This window comes from Diuraphis noxia, unplaced genomic scaffold, assembly GCF_037042655.1.
Source record: "Diuraphis noxia isolate RWA-SAM2 unplaced genomic scaffold, SU_Dnox_SAM2 contig0001, whole genome shotgun sequence".
Taxonomy (NCBI): Eukaryota; Metazoa; Arthropoda; class Insecta; order Hemiptera; family Aphididae; genus Diuraphis; species Diuraphis noxia.
The window spans coordinates 94,030,492-94,042,878 of record NW_028301711.1 but is presented as its reverse complement, the minus strand read 5'-3'; the positions used below and the strand labels follow the sequence as shown (position 1 = coordinate 94,042,878).

Sequence of the window (12,387 nt, the reverse complement as noted above, 5' to 3'; positions counted from 1 at the left end):
ATTTATACCAGAGTGACTCGGTGACTTCACCATGGGCGTAGAATTCGTGTGGGGGCTATACTGGTCTCGTGGAAACTTTTGAAGCCCCCCTCACGGTGTTTAATTTTATTTGAAGTATCTTAAACGAAATAATAGTTTCAAATGTTTTTATAATTTTCTCTGAAATTCATCAATATGCCCACTTATTTTTATCATAAACATATTTATTTATAGATCAATAATTTTAATTATTTTACCTTTAATGTAAGTATTGTGAAATAAAATGCCAGGTTAAAAATGAGTCAAATATAAATTGTTTTTTCTTGAAAATGTTCTCTTTCCCTTTAATTCAAGTTGAACATACTAAGGAGTTTTGGAATACATTTCACGGGTCCTATGTAGCCCTATAGTAATACCACCTATATTTCCATCAGTACAATAGGCTCAATAACAGGCGTCTAAAAAAAAAAAAATGTCTTCAACTACTCTGATAATTGTTGAATTAATTTAATGCATTAAATGAAATTAATTACACTGAAATACACTCTACAGCGATTATATCTGAATTTTGAGTCACTGCAGATGTGTAAAAGTTTGCCGAGCAAAAGCATAACATAGACGAAGGAGTTTACCTTTAGTGGGAAAACGATAGTGCCTGAGGATGTTTTAAATATTAAATTATGCCACGTTCATTGTCTAGTTTAAAGCCCGCGATGATAATATAGCACTGATATTGAACCGGTAAAAATTGTGATAAATAGAATAATATAAACAGGTACTATAATAGTACTATAGTGTGTGGCATAACTCTAGAATAATAATATTATTATACTACGAGGCGGTTGAAATCACGTCGACCGCGAGACCGTGGTCTTGCACGGTTGCGGGAGACACGTACAACTCGTGTACACGTTATCCGTCAGCCAGTCTCGTCGGGCGCTCGCGTGGTCGGATGCGCTGCACGACGTCGACGTCGACGGCGGCGACGCGCTCACGTCACAACGACGATGATAATAATAATATAATAATAAATAATAATGTAACATTATTGTAACGTTCGTGGACGGATCGCGGCGGCTGGAAATTTCGGCGTGAGTGCAGCACGAGAGGGTGACCATCATAGGCGAGCCATCCATCCGCGCCGGGCAGCACACAAGGCATTCTTCGGCGACCTCATCCTAGCCGCCGCCGCCGCCGCCATTCATGTCTTCTTTCTATTCTTCAAGCGCGCACGCACGTACACACGCACACACGACCAGTGTATGATACCAGGTACGTTATACAGGGCGATTCACACCGTGTACTCGTATTTTCATGATAAAGATGGCGAGTCTGTGGCGAAGATATTTAGGTTCGTTTTAAATGATTGTCTCCCTCTAATCATGAAATATATTATTTATTAAATACCTATATACATCGTATATGTAGGTACTTATCGCAATGTTGCGGTTAAAACTTTTAAGTAATCACACATTACGACCATGTGTATTAATTTTATTTTAGTGACAGAACATATTTTAACGAAATATCAAACGTTGAAACGTGCCTATTAACTTTTAAATTATTTTTAATAGGCCTGAATATTTTTAAAATAATATTTTTTAAATTCTACGAATTTGCTAATTGATGTTTTACTGTGTGAAATATGAAATAGGTAGATACTCCGAATTACTGAGTTTCCTCGTGACGCTCGACCAATAATTATACGGTAATATTATGGTTTTATTCCTGGAATGAGACGATTTAGAATTAATACTAAACGTCTAAACGACTAAACCTACATAATTGACATCAAAAACAAAATTAAATTTATAAATAATAATAATGTGATATTTTAACATTTTAGCTCGGGTATAATAATTATTAAATAGAGCTGTAACCACAGAATTCCTTTCTCCCATTAACTATATCGGCGTCTTTTGATTTGTCATATTTTTTAAGTCCATTAAGACTTCGAAAAAAAAAGTTTTTATAGCCTTATAAGTGTTTAATGTCGTAGGCCACCTCAAATAACATGCAAAAGCTGTCAGCTGATCAATACTCATTTGTTCACACTATATTTTGTATTATTTGTGATGAAAATCAAATTTTTGAACATCGTGCATTTAAATGTTTTTGATCCGTTTTAGTGATTCACTATACTTGCAAAATTGCAAACGTCTTTTTGAATACAAAGAATGCCCTATCAAATATCAATCATCTATGTCTATATTATATTATTATATTATTTTGTACTTCGAATAAGTAGTTTTTATTTTTTCGGGTTTTCATTGAAATTTTAGTCAGCGTAAAGAAAAGTAGTAGTATGAATAGTATGATACATTATATAAAAATGAAAACAAGCGTGTTTATCAAAATCAGTTTCAAATGCGATGTTTTACTTATCATTCTTATTAAACTTAATGCTTTAATTCAGCAACACGCACTACATCGTGGTCCAAAGCAAGACGAGTCACGGGTGTCAAACGTTTTTCCTATTCTGTCTGTTTTTACATTCATGATCATAATCCATACTTAAGTAACTTAACATAAAACAAATTATAAATCCTAGAACTATAAACATAACAACGATAAATTAAAAATAGTAATCATTCAATATTTTTCGAATAGTAAAAATATAATAATCCTACACATTTTCTTAGAAGTTTATTATAAATTAAATTTATTGTTGTAAGTACAAAAACCAAATAGTTTTCTTAACAAACAAAAGTTCACTAACAGTAAAAATATTATAATCTTATAGAGTTTAAGTACTAACTAGTCAGTAACTACTAAGGTATAATGTGTATTAAATGATATAGATATGGGTAATTCATAAAAAAAATTAGTGTTTTAAAAAATACAATAGTTGACTGACATAATGAGTGTCTGAGATCACAAAAAAATCCACTTTGTTCAATGTTCATTATAATAACAAAATACAGAGAGTCACGTCGCGAATATACAGCGTGTCCGATATAAGTCCCAACCAAAATTTACAGACATTCATATTATATTAGATAGTAATCTATTAAAATATTTTTGGCGTATATAATATATATAGTAGAATATCTATACATTACTGTGTTGATGCATACTGCATACAGTCTTGAACGAACCTAACAAACCCACGGATGTACTGAACAAATAAGTGATGTTTTCGACCACTAGTGATGTTTTCGAATCTTTTGTTTCCGGACCACCCTGTATACTGGAAGATTCTTTTATTGAAAACATTAATTATTTTTAAAACTATTGTGAGGACGTCATACATTTGTACATTTTAAAATGCTCATAACTCACTTTAAAATTAAAATATAAAAAAAGTCCATGACGTCATTGACTAGATAATAATCTTACTTCTAAATTTGGTAATGGGTCAATTCACTGTAAAATTTAACATAACTGAATTAAATGAAATATTCAGAATGTACTATTTGATAATGATGTATTGTAAATTTATTCCTAACTACCTATACTTATAACTCGTCCGAAATTGTATTATAATATGTATGTATAAAATATTACCAATATTATAATATGATTATATAAATCAAATTTTAAAATATTCCGAATCAATGATTGACCAAAAACTAACGTCAATAGTTTTTTTTTTAAATAATCAGTGTTGTTCGACAAAAGAATCACCCTGTATAACAAAGCCGCTTATATAGAGGTATATACCTACTCTGCGCGCGTACACAGGCTGCGTATACATTATACACCGCCACACACCACCTTACACAGACACACATGCACCGTCGCCGTTAATATACGTGTGAAGACGGTATATTTTGTACACACAAAGAGTCACTGGGGCTCTTACACACATCCGCCGACGACCGTATATACCGCGCGTATACCATGTATGCATACAATATTATATTAATACCTGTGCGGTTGCATTACACTGTAGACTATTATGCACTGAATAACACATAATAATATATTAAAATGTATACATTTTCAACGGCTGTGCGCTAAACCTCGCAGCCGTCGCGATAATTCCCGTGTAGGTACTGTGTTTTGTCTTACTATCTATTATAATAGTATAAAATAAAATTAACATACTAGCTTTCGTGTAAGCATATTATTGATATATTATTATTATAGACAAGGGGAAGACATTAACTAATTTTTTTTTAACTTTTTAACTAGGTTAATTTTCAAATTTACTTAAAAACTAGTTTAATTGTCTATTGAAATTTTAAATAACTTGGCTATTTAGAAATAATCTATCGAGCTAAAATAATGCTTTAATAGATTCTGTTAATATGTTTCTTGATAAAATAATATAATAATAATATATAATCATAAAATATTTTTTATGTGATCCACGTAGTAATTAAAATTTTTTTAACTGAGTTGAATTAATATTTTTTCCCATATATTAACTTGGTGAACTAACTTTATTGTTTCTATTAACTTCTAAACTAACGATATTGTCGAGGATGTTGTGTTCGCCTGCTTAACTTAACTTGAGTTAATTCTATTCATTAACTTGTCCACTTTTGATAGTAAGAACAGTGCAGTTGAAATTCTATGCAAAAAATAAATGATACGAATTCGACAGACACGTCAACCGTGCGGTGGTATATTCAATATTGCAGTTAAATTTCGTTCGATTCGATATGATGCAGTCAAGCAACCGTCGTCGGAAAGTCAAGAAAATTCGTAACGTGGTTGCTGGTCTAAATTCAGGAAGCGTCAGAAAGTATACCAACTTATAGTTGTAAAGTACTTCGAGTAGGTACAGTCACTATACATTAGACTCTAGGATTTTCCACGCCGTATAGCCGCCGGCGCAGTAGTATAATAATTCGAAACGCACTTGCAGCTGCCGTTGTAACACACTCTTCTCCAAGTTTGCTAAGGCAGCTGATGGCAAATAATAGACTTTTCGATACAACAATAGGATTTAATAGGTTTTTAATTTTTTTTTTTTTTCATGTTACCAATTCTATTTCTGACATCCTCGCAATAGTAATTAATAACTATTAACTATACCTATGTAGAATTACAGCAGGCGATTCGCTTGATCGCGGGTCTTAAAAAGAGTTTTACAGAAAACGCTTACGGCGACTGCCCGTGTTTGTGGTGTGTGTATTTGACTTCGAGATGTACATGTGTGTGCAGGCGTTTAAAACTTATAGAAATAAAAAACTCATCGGTAGACGGTAAGGTTCGATAATTTGTCATCCGCCTCCAACCCCAACCCTCCCCCAGAGTGTGTGCCACCGCGTTCTACTTGGTTCTTTTCAGACATTAAACCGTATTAATCCATGAACCGTTCGTAGAAAATCGTATTACGTTATACACACGCATGGGAAAAAATAATACGCCTGACATGCTTGCTGTAGCAATTGAAAATTAGAATTTCATTTTATAAATTAATGTTGACTTTTTTATAACGATATAAAAAATGTATACATTATACATATCATATAATATCATATTATTTATTCCTATCATTGGGAAATATAGTACACTAACACGTTGTAATGATGTCAGTATATAATGTGTATAATATATATATATACCTATATAATATATAATATTTACATATATAAGCAATGGTAACGTACCTACTAACGTCGAATATTAGCAGACAACATTATTGATTTGAACAGCAAAACAATTATCGACATAACTATTTACCTGGGCTCGAATTTTATAGAACTAAAAATAACTCAAAATATGCGTTATACTTATAGTTATATGATATATATAATAATATACTATAGTAATATGACCTAAATATGAAAAATAGCAAAAATTTAAATTTATTCTCTTCACAATTAAAAAAAATTTTTTGATGAACTACTTTAAAATATATTTTAATATTAACAAAAATGTGGACATTTCCTATTTTGCCTATGGATTCAAACAAAATATAATCGAAATAAATTATGGACATTTTTTATTTTTCCTACCTCATGGTATAAACTAGATTCATGGAAATACAAAATAAAATGTGATTTTAGTCAAATTAGAAAAAAATAGCACCAAAAATTGAAAACTAGGATTAAAAATTTTAAATATGCAAAATATGAAAAAAAAATAGTATTATAAAAATTTATATTTGGAGTTCACGGTGCATACCTATAGCAAAATTATTGCTCACTTTACTATTTTTATCTGTATCTTATAACAATTAACAAATGGTATAAAATCCGCGCCCTGCTATAGCTATAGGTTGGGTACTTGATACTTAGGTTGAAAACCTAAAGGTTAAATTGGTTAAATTGTTGTATAGAATTGTAGAAAAATTCTAATGATTGCAGTTTAACTATTTCGTTAGCTTTAAAAAAACAGAAAACTATATTGAAAATGAATTCCGATTTATTTAAAAAAAAAGCAGATATATAACCTAAATACATTTAAATAATTTTATAATATATATATATTAAATTATAATTTAAATACATAAATATTTTATTGATATCTTGGTAAATAAAAAAATCAATGATTCAAACTCATCGAATAATCAATCGTCTAAAATAGAAAATAACAAATAATAAAAATAAAGTCAAACCATGAACTACATTAAGAAAACATACAAAAGCGAAAAAAGAACACCTACACAATATATGGTTCAATATGTTTATAGTTTTTTGTAATTATAATAATCAATTATGTTGAAGCGGACTAAATAAAAAAATGTGCATTATATAGTAAACCAAACTATTCAGTGGTTGTCGGTTGGATAGTGGTTATATGGACGTGGAGAAGACGGCCTGTGCCTCAATGGGCATCTCCATATGTATTATATCCCTGGATCCCCACTTCCCGACACGATTTTTATTTTTCTGTTCAGCTGATCCGTATTCTTCCTAAGTTACCTAAAGTTACCTCCTATAACGTCGCTAATCGTTACCATCCACCAGATCGTATCAACTTGACACTGTGCCACTGTGGCCTCTTTGGTTTTTCCTAGTGGGAGTGTAATATTTTGGTGGATTGAAAAATAAACTATATATTATTAAAGAAAATTTTAGAATACAATTTAGATGAATAGAAAATTTTGAATTACACATAATATTATGATGTACTTTTTTTTCGTAAAAACGAATGTTAGCATATCGTTTAGACGAATATTACACTCGGAAATTTTCCTCCCCAATAGTTTACTGACTTAAGGTTCCCTGTTACTTTTAACGTTTGTAAATGTATTAATAATATTTTTAAAAAAAATCGGGTAAGTAGATATCGCTCTGCTGTAAAATAGTTTACAATTGGGTTACTGTAATGGATGATCTTAAATTTGAATTCAATGATATTATATCATTGTATACGAAAAACGATTCTGAGTGGAGGCGGTTTATCTGTCTAGGATATTTTATAGTTTTAATATTCATTAGGTATATTTCAATTATACATATAAAACATAGGTTCGTAGGTACCTATAAAATAAATTCCAAATTATACCAACCAGATTCAATATGCACACGGCTCACTCAGTCATTCATAGACTCATAGTAGGTATATTCAATTTAAATTACCCACGAATATTTTTAAATATTACAACAATATAACAAAAATTGTTATTTTTGGTTAATTAATAGGTAATTTCATCTAAATTGAACTTAAAATAACTATAAAAAAAACTGTATTTGTATAGTTTTTAGATTTTTTTTGTTTTGCAGTAGAATTAACTACTTACGTGGAACCTTATCTTAAATATTCAATCCTTAGCTATAAAAGTTAAACATTTCATAAATTTTTAACAGCTAAAGAATTTGTAAATTTTTAACAGCTAAAGAATTTGTAAATTTTTAATTAAATACATTTTGTTCAAATTTGAACTTTAAATGATGATGAAAAAAAAGACGTGAACTATGTATTTTTAATATTTTTCAACTGCCATCGTGACAATATATTAGGAGCCTTATATTAAATTTTGATACTTTTTTACCCAACAAATAAAATTTTACTGTCATTTATAAAAAAATGAACTAAAAAGATTGAAAATTTCAAATAGCTATAAATAATTTTAAAATATTTGGAATACGCAAGTAAATCATGTTTTCCCAGTGCTTTTAAAAACTACTAGGAAATTCAAAACTTGACCTTTTCAGTGCACCAACTAGATTTACTTTCCAACCGGAAAAGCTACTGAAGTTGAAAATTGAAGCATTTTATCGACAACTAATCGTGTGAACAGGCATAAAAAAAATACACAACATTGTGAAATCAATAAATCGCTTCGCTCAGAATCTAAAAATGTAATTTTAATAATATAAAATAAATTGTTAACTTATGATATTCGCATAGATGATCTAGTCTGGTAATTTTTACTGTTCTATTATTTACCTATTATCTCCCATATTATTATAATAAATGTATAACTATGTAAGCATTAAATGTCTAAGTTCTCAACAATAAATCAAAATATTAAATTTTAATATAATAATTATATGCGGCACTTGTATAGACTTTTATTTCCAAGAGCTACTTTACCGGTGTGTGTTTAATTTTTTTGAGGTTTATTCCCTACTTAGTTTCGGTGGCCTATCATGTATCTACTTTATACGCATATATATAATATATACTATTGGACATTGGACATTGGTAAAATACAATTAACTGCTTTGTTTGTATCTAATGTTTTAATATTATCTATCATTTTTAAGTTAAAAAATACTAATATTAGTACAACATAGTAAAACACCCACACATAATATATTATATTTTTGATTGTTTTAATTTAGAAAACCGATTTTCCTATAAACCAAAATACACATTCAATTAAAATGTTATAAGCCCATTTAAACCAGCGGTGTCCTTTAACTAGACACTTAAACTCAGCTTTAATAACTTTATACGTTTCATGATTAATATAAACACCAGAAAACGCTGTCCACATCATTCTCCAAGTTTGTTCATACAATATAATAATGTATGACGCTATATATAATTCTATACCACATGGCAAATTCTGCTCACTTTATACTAATTGCTTTTTTTATATTAATATTTTATTATTCTCAAGCGTTTGTATTTTTCATTATTTCTTTTATTTCACTTATTCTACAACTCTCCATCCGTGTCCTTTTTTTGTATTTTTCACGCAAGTATTAGCCCGAACCCGCTGCTCTTCAACCCGTAAATTTTCACTATATGACCTCTAACGGTTCTGCTTGCCCACCGACCTGTACGTATATACCATACATAGGTACGTATATAAAACATGATGTATAATCGCGATTATCTGTTATGCTTGGAGTAATCAGGGTCCCGCGAGACCGCTCGTACCTAATTCGTGTTTCCTTTTCATACTCGGTTCGTTTTAGATGTTAATTCCTGTTTTATTTTTCACGTTTTTTTCATAGCATTTTCTTACATCCTGCAGTACGGTACAATACACACCACAAAATACTGATAACACGCGGAAACTAATCGGACGCAGTCGACAATAATACGTTTTCCTCCTAGAATCTATACATATAATAGATCTGATATTGGATTCGTTTGGAAGTATTATTAAATCAATAATCTCTATATTAATGTAAATAAATTTAAAATAATAAAAGTACCAAAAATTGCTAATATCATACAGGATTGATTGAAACTACTTTTCTGCAGGCAATAGATATACGAGGTACATCTAGTGTCGTAGTTATGGGGGGGATTGATGGGAATAGACCCCCCCCCAGAGGCTTTTTTTTATGTTTAATGCATTGACTTTACTGATATAAGATTATTATTTGGTTATAAAACTACCCATATTATGTCATAAATTATAATCACGGATATAATCCACTTATCCATTTTATATAAGATCGATTGAATGGATTAACCATGTTAGCTGTCACAAAAATGTGCACATTGACACAGAGGCAATAATTAACGAGTTAGCTAAAAAACCAAGAAAATTGGATATTATTTTATAAATTATAGTGTTATATATGTTTTCATTTTTTATTTTGAATTACCATTTTTTTTTAAATGTATAAATATTAAGCATAATATATTTATTTTTTTAAATTTCTATTGCTTATTTTATTTATGGTGGGGCGATAACAAACAAGAGTGATGGGGAGATACTAAATTGTATACGGTGTACTGCCAGTTACAGTACAGTACTGGCGGTAATAAATAAGTAGGTACCAATTTAGCTGTGTATAGTATTATGTTTAAAAAATTAAAAGAACTGTTAGGGGGTGTGTGGGGCGAAGCCCCCCCACTTTATGTTTAGCCAATAAATTATATATCCCCCCCAAAACAAAATCATAACCACGCCACTGGGTACATCACCTATATTTAAAAAAAGACATATAATTATATTATACAATATACGTATAATAAGGTAAACGTAATAATATAGTAGCCGTCTCACACGAATGATTATATTATGCCCCTCTCCCATCGTTATAATTCGCTACCCCATCGGGCTAGGTTGCTGGTTTCCCCACCCCTCCGGTCGGCGAAGCGGATTTCCCCACCGGCTTGATTTGATTTTTTTATATACGTCTTACACACGTACAATAATAGTAAAAATATCTACCTAGACATTTCACTCGTTCGACCGAATTATAATATGCGAGCGCGAATCAAAAACGTTCACATCACCGACCGCCGTCGTACGGTCGGTTAGACGTGCTTCAACGCGTAATAACAACTCTATAATATTATAAGATAAAGTTAAAACGAATATTATAATATTGCAATAACGATACACATCAGGTACGGTATGCGACCGAAGCGCGCGCACAGCGATAAAAACAATGTATGTCTACAACGTAATGACGGACAATATTCCTATACACGTAAAAACAACGCGGCAAACCAACTAAAACAATAATGATAATAACTTAAATTTATAGTAATTATAGACCTAAATAACGAGTTTTGCGGACGACTTGAAATTATACCTGCAAATGTTATGGTTATTTTACAGCGGCGTGCCTTTATACCTACCTATATTATATCCAAATAATATTAAATGTGATTGTCGCAAGCCACTGATGTGATGTAATTATGGACTATGGTTCGCGCGATCGTAGCACACGATATCGTTTCACATATTATTATTACATTATTATTTAGTACTTAGGTGTATAATATTATTTTTCGTAGGTACTCACCTTGAATAATATGTGCTCGTGAACGCGGCCTAAAACCGTAACGGTCGTCCGCGTGTGTGGTTGTCGTTGTAATGACGATGATAAGTAATAACATTATACCGGGACGTAAAAAAAAAAAAAACAGTTCGATTCAAAAGCTCGCTTCGGACTAGGAAAACGACGGCATTACTTTTACTATTATTTCTATTATTATTGTTGTTATTATTATTATTATTATGTATAGGTATGCGACGGACGGTGCTCGTCGCGAGTTGTGTGTCGACGACAGCTGCGGTATGGTGTAGGTATATAGGTATAGTGCGACAGTATAATAGTAATAATAATACTACATCGCGCGTGCGCCCGGTCGGTGACGTCGATGTGGCGGTGAAGGTGAGACGCGACGTACGCGGGCGCCTGTGTGAAACCTATATGTGCATATTATTAATGTATTATTACTATCATTATAGGCTATAGTCGGCGGCGCCGCGGGGACGGACGGACGGGCGCGTCCGGCGACGTGCTCGTCGCGCCGCGCCGACGGGACTACCGGTCGGGAACCGAATTCGGCGAAGAGGCGCGTGCGAATGGTACCGACTACGCGACGAAACGGATACGATATGTGACAGCGGCGGCCGACGCCACCAACGACGATGACGCCTGGAGCGCGCCATAGATGCCGCTCCGGCGAGGGGTCAAACGAGGGGATCGATACGCGAGCTTTCGGCTTATTGGACGGACGGCGGCGGCCCAATGGGCGGGTCGCGCCCGCCGTCCGGGTCGACCCGGACGGCGTGCGAAAAGCTCTGGCGCGCCTCATCTACTCGCCGCGCGACGGATGTCCCCCGCACGCGCCCGACGGTATAATATTGTAAAAAACGGCGATATCGTGCGCGGGTTATGACGACGATGAAACGATAATGTAATATTATTATGATTGATGTACCCGCGGCGCGCGTGTACACACAGTTACGCGCGCGCGCCCGCTGACCTCGGTATAATATACGCGTATGGTTATTATTATTATTATTATCATTATATAAAACGACTAATACTAACCATCCCCCTCGATGAAACGGTGCAATGCGTGTCTGTAACTAGGAACTACACCACGCCAATATGATAGTAATAATAAAAAATACGATTTTTTTTCTCTCCCCTCGTGCAGCCTTGTTCCGCATTATGTTAGGTATATTATTTTAGGTACCTACCTATTTGCCGAGCACGAGCTGTGTATGCGAGTTCAAGACGCATTTATATATTCGGTCTCGTGAAAATCGTCCACCACCGCCGGTACCCATGGTACCACCTACCAGGAATGTCCGTAATAATGTATTATATTTTATTGTGTAATTCTTTCTTT

At 32.7% G+C, this 12,387-nt stretch overlaps 1 long non-coding RNA gene across 2 annotated transcripts in view; it reads right to left on the bottom strand.

The window, feature by feature from the left end:
• LOC149062503 (uncharacterized) overlaps nucleotides 1-11,614 on the bottom strand; it is a 78,777-nt gene extending 67,163 nt beyond the window's left edge. For both annotated transcript variants that reach the window (XR_016189968.1, XR_016189967.1), the window contains exon 1: nucleotides 11,046-11,614. This is a non-coding gene — a long non-coding RNA (uncharacterized LOC149062503). The remainder of the gene's footprint in view (nucleotides 1-11,045) is intronic.
• Nucleotides 11,615-12,387: the final 773 nt, after the last annotated feature.